We start from the raw sequence: 6175 nt of genomic DNA, 5'->3' as shown, positions 1-6175 counted from the left end.
ATGTGTTATATATATGACTAGAAAGATGGATAAATTCCCTATCATATAAATATAAGGAATATTTTAGTGACATACCTAACTTATGTTGGAAGAAATAAAATTTTCATTATAAATTTGAGGTTATTTCTTCACGCGAACCACATTTCACACAATGATTTCACTGTATTCTATTGATAGACGGCACAATATACATACACAACATTAAAGTACAGTAGTTTACGCGCTCATTTCAATTGTTTTTATCACTTCACAACACGGAATTACTTCACAATGCTTATCACCTGCCCGAGCGCGAATTACGACTATTGTATCCAGTGTTGCCAATTTGTTGGGAATTCCCCAAAGTGTGGAGAGTTTCAAATAGATTGGGGATTTTGTGGGGATTGGTGCTATGTGAGGAAAATGTGGGAATTCTAACATTTTATCATTTTGTTTAATCTATCAATTGCTGATGCGTCTCTAGTTTGATCGTTACTGTTAGAAACACTGTGATGGACTATATGGACGTGTTTTTCAACATCGCACATCTTTCGTATTATTAACAAGCAGCTTAAATAGAATTATTATTAGAGCACTTGGTTCCGAATTGTATCTTGTTTGTGAAATTACCAGTCCTTGCGTGTTGAGTTCGCGATTCTTTCTCCCGCTTAGGCCGGTCCCGGTATGAAGCAAAACGAAATCAGCTATTGATAAACAAAGCCGAGCATTTGGTACTTCCACACCACAACTTACTACTCGTCAACTTTAAATATTAAATATAGGTCGAAACTCATTGATTATTTCTAACGTTAACTAGTGTCACCAAATGCACAACAAATAATCAATCTACTTAATTTTGTAAGGCAAAGAAAAATGATTTTTTGGTCAGACTGATTACAGATTAATGTTGAATCTAATTAATATTGTAATTAATATAACTGCCTCCGTGGCCGAACGGTTACCATGCCAGACTGCCATGCAGAGGTCCCAGGTTCGATTCCCGGGTCGGGAGAAATATTTGTATGCCCTACATTTATTTCTTTCGTGAGTTTGGGTGTAATTTGTGGTTGTCTACGTGTGTGTCCATGGCACCCGCGACACAGGGTTTCCCTAGTGCGGGGCTATGTTGAGTGTGTACGTTATTATTATTATTATTAAAATAAATAAACGATTTAAGGTTATCCAATTTTATAATTAGTTTACTTTTTACATTCTGTTTACATTCACAGCAAACGATTATTACATTTTGAGTTTCTTAATTCTTTATTATATTTTTAAGCGATATATTTCTAATAAATAATGAAAATTCGAGATGCGAGGAACTTGTGGGGAACATGAACTTTGCTCTCCCCAAATTTGAAGATTTTAACCCTGATCTTTGGAGATTTTGAACAATTGGTTTGTTTAGGAATGAAAATATTTTTTCGGATTTAAATCGCGTATATTTGTTTTTTCAAACAAACCGACGTTTCGGGCCCTTTACAGGTCCCATGGTCACGGTTGACGATTTAAATCCGGAAAAATATTTACATTCCTATGTATAACAATCGCGAAAACCTAAGAACTCGATAATTGGTTTGTTTGTTTGGAACGATTGTATCGAATGATGTGATGTAGTGACTTAATATCCAAGGTTCATCACCTCCACTAGATCTTTTAATATTCTTTACTTTATCCATTTTGCATGAACTCTTACAACTAATTGTAGTATTTTTTAAAATAAAATCTACTGAAGACGCGCTATAACGTGTTTGTTAATAAGTACAAACACTACAGAATGTCTATAAATTAAATATATCTAGAATAAACTTAAGAACACTTGTTTTTAGAGTATTAATTAAAGACTACTGGATTTGTATAGAACAATTTTACTAAAAATGATCAGTTGTTCTACAGATGAACTTAAAATAAGGACTATAAGAGTAAATCTTAAGAGAGATTACACTTAATTAAGTTGTGTGGTATTAAGAAGGTGTTAAAATTTTGACTTCTTTTTTTGAATTTCTTTATTCTAAAACCATTTATAGAGAACTATTATCTAAATAATATCATATTAAGACTGTTTATATATATAACAGTTTTAAGGCGTATAAAGTATGCTCATTGGGTATCCTTATTGTGTATCGGATATTTTTATAAGACCGTTATTTAAAAGTAATTATCTAAGCCATTTCATTGACAAAATAGTTTTTCCCGCTTCTCTTCCAGTGACTCCCCTTAGGTAGCCGTGAAAAACATAGTAATGGGTCTTATTTCGTTCTGGTTTGGTCTTGGCACGTACGGAGGCAAAAATTCTCCAGATCTTTTTTAGAATTACGCTTATTCAAAGTAATTTTAAGTTACTGAATTATTCTCCAATACGAATACGAATATGAATTACATATATATGTAAGAATATCTATCTATAAAAAAAAATCTGTTCAACGATAACAACCCATTTGTACGTCGCTGTTACGCAGGCCCAAAGCGGGTTCGGGAATTCATATGTTTTCCGAGGGTTGTGAACCGTGCAGGTTTCATCACGGTATTTTCTTTCATAGACAAGCTCATGTTAAATTAAATTTCGCACTGTAGCCGCCAGACTCAAAAAGAAGACGACGAGGATCTCGACGACCTCGTAAAATTAAAAGCCGATGTAAGTTGACTGTAATATATTGGCAATAGGTACCTGGTTTACAGGAGTAGTACCATTAATCGCTAAACAGTGGTGGTTTGTTACAGAAGTACAATTCAAAAGTGAACGTCCTTTTTGAGTTCATACAAAAAGTTCGTTAAACTGAGTTAGGAATTAAATAACATGTGTGTTGATTGGTTCAAAATAGACGACTACGTAATGTGCCCTTGACGATCGTTTAATTAGGCTACAACGGCTTTTGTTTTAAATTATACAAATACAGATCTAGTTAACTATTTATGCAGTGTCCTGATGTTCTTGTTAATACAAAATTATTGTCCCTTTTTTCAAATTTGCAAACTGTGTATTCAGCTCGGCCGATTTGGAGAGTGACCGGTAATCTTCTTTGGGTTAAGGCTTGAATATTTAGTAGAATTTAATGTTCCACGAAGTGGAAGGTCTTGACTTGACTTGGTGATGAGTATTCGATTTATAGAGTGACTTAATATTAGAAGGAAGGTTAACTAATCCTATTTTAGTAATAATATTTCAACAATGACGCATTTATAATATTTAAACGACCATTAAAAAGATCATTAGTATTTTAAGGAGACATAACATTCGTTAAATCAAATGCTCAGATTATTGTGGTGTTCTTCAGGGAAGAGTAATATTACGATTTTGAATTTCAAAAAAAACAAGTTTGATAACAATAAAAATGTGCCAGTCAACTATACGAATTACATGGTCTCAAACAAGGGATTTTAGTAGCACTAGGTCTCCTTGTGAAAGAATTCGTCCACGGAAGTACGGCCTTACCTTAAGTACCCATTTCTGTCGCGAAGCATTTACGTGAACATTACTTCGTTCCAATTTGGAACGATAACGGTGCTGGTGAAATTACAGGCACATGAGACTTGTCAACTATTTTCTCAGAGTGACAAGTGCAGTAGCAGTGCTATGGACAGGTGTGTCGCTTATCAGCAGGTTTATGACTTATTCGTTCCGTCACTTGGTATAATAAGGTATTCAGAAGTCTCTGTATTACGAGTACCAGAGCAACAGAAGGTACTGCTACTATACAAAACATTCATACCAGAACCAATTTAGAAGTTCATTTTACAAATTTCAGCCTTGTAAACCGTTGGGCTATCGAGGTCATCAATTAAATAGAAACACATTACAAAGTTTATATAGGGTTAATTTTAAAATACCAACACCCTCGCAGGACTATATTACTTACATCATATATATACAACAACTTTTGTCTCATGACTTTTAATAATACGTCAGTTTTTACTTACACTTAAACATGTACTTATTTAATTAAAACTCTCTAAACGCGCGATAACTGTCTGGTAACAAAAGAAAAAGTTGTTGACGAATATGTCTACCTCGGACAAACCGTCTAATTAGACTGAGCCAATTTCGAGACAGAGGTCAATCCTCGATTCTGACTCGGTTGGGCAGCTTTCGGGAAGCTCCGGGCCGTCTTCTCGTCCGCAAGATCACAGTCCTTGAAGACAAAAGTCTTCGAGCAGTGCCAGCGATGACCTACGGCTCTGAGACGTGGTGACTTACTATGGGCCTCATAAAAAAGCTCAAATTCACTCAACGAGCTATGGAGAGAGCAATGCTCGGTATTTCTCTACAGAATCAGAAATGAGGACATCTATAGAAGAACGAAAGTCACCGTCATAGCTCAAAGGATTAGATAGAACTGACGGCCGTTGAGGCAGAAAGATTCTCGAATGAATTCTTACCGACCTGGTAAGGGCGGCGGGTAACCGATGAATGCACGTCGGTCCTATCAGCTAGTCTGGAAATTTTTGGGAGAGGCCTATGTTCAGCAGTGGACGTCTTCCGGCTGATCATATATGATGATGATAATGAACAAAAGGAATAAAATACCCAGCCCGATGCAAAACGTGGAAACGAGTGTGGGGGTAGACGCTTGCACTTATGAACTTGCTACCTTACTACCAAATATAGATCTAAAAACTATGAGACAGTACAACAAAAGCTTAAAAGTATAGTTTTGGTAAATTCTTAATGTTTTGTAAAAAGTAATGGAAAACAAATGGTGGTCTAATATTTTAGTAATTTGTCCTGCGAGGTTCTTAGTATTTTACAAATAACTGTGTAAATGTAAATCCTTGACTGTGGTCATTATTACAGGTTGTGTTACTAACTGGTAACAGCACCATGTATCGTGTATGGCCTTGAACCATTTTTTAAATTATTTGATATACTATGCTTAGTCACGCAATGTAACACTTGTAGAGTTAATGTTATAACTAAAATATTATTACAACTAGTTACAGGTTCTTTACCGCAGTCTGACTTCTTTTTATTGTATCTCAATCTTTCGGAACGATTACATGGTCTACGGTAGTAAGATACCTGAAACCTGATTGTTAATAAGTTACTTACATGTGGTGCTGACGTAAAAAAAGTCTGTTCCAAACCAATAAAAAGATCAGCAACCAGCATATAAAGATATTCGTAAGATCTGCTGACTGGGTCTGTATCTCAGTTGGTAAGAGTAATGGCCACGGTAAGGTAACAGACGCTAGTTCGAGTCAAGTCAGATTGAAGGATTTTTTCTTTGTATGTCTTTATATCAATAATAAATAATAGGGTAATTCTTACAAAATCTCGGAATCCTTATCCTTTGGGTTTATAAAAAAAAGTATTTGATTCTTGCCGTAAAGTATATTATGGCGTATATTTAATAGCAAACTGTAATTCAATTGCTACTAATGCCTTCATAAAATATTGATTATTCTAATGAAATAAAAATAATTATAATATAAAAATTTTCCAATAACATTAATAACGCACATACTCATAAAAATCTCATTCCTCACTATGTCCCAAGAGCCATAATCAAACACGTTCTGTATTTAAATTAACACATTTAAAACAACAACCTTTAAATTTTAAACATTAGATCAAATAAAATTTGTTTTCCAACTACAAAAATCATTCCCTTACCTTTACTCGATTTGTGAACGCATTTTAAAATCTTTGGTAAATGCATTTAAAAGTTATTAATTATACACCCAGATGAATTATTGGTAGCAGTAAGCTTACACAAAATGTTAAGCCTAGAAGTAAGTTTATATCGCTATTTTTTCTTGGTTTATTTAGATTTCGTAATTCCTTCACAATCGTTCCTTCACCCTCAAATGTTCTGACTACCCTCTTCTTTTTTAAAAGTCATTTATTTTGCGGACCACTATATCATCAAAAACTATTTACATAAGTACTATGAAATTTACAAAATTTAAATACAAATTCTTCCTTATAATTGTCATAAATATCGAAAGCACGGATTTCGGAATTCCACGAGAAATTGCCCAGTAACAAACTAGTGGAGTATTTTCACTATAAATGGGTCAAACACAAAAACTGAACATTAGAAAAAATTAAAATGTCACTGTTCGCGCTTAGTTTTTTTTATTTAGACAAAGTAAGTAATTATAATAAATAACATTTTTTTTATGTCTACGGATGAGATCAAGTTCTCTACAGAAAAGTACAAACTGGAAAAAAAAATATTTTTTATAAACATAACAA

This window comes from Hyposmocoma kahamanoa, unplaced genomic scaffold (genome assembly GCF_003589595.1).
Source record: "Hyposmocoma kahamanoa isolate Upper Pololo Valley unplaced genomic scaffold, ASM358959v1 87, whole genome shotgun sequence".
NCBI classification, from domain to species: Eukaryota; Metazoa; Arthropoda; class Insecta; order Lepidoptera; family Cosmopterigidae; genus Hyposmocoma; species Hyposmocoma kahamanoa.
The sequence above is the reverse complement of the archived record's forward strand: the minus strand, read 5'-3'. Positions refer to the sequence as shown.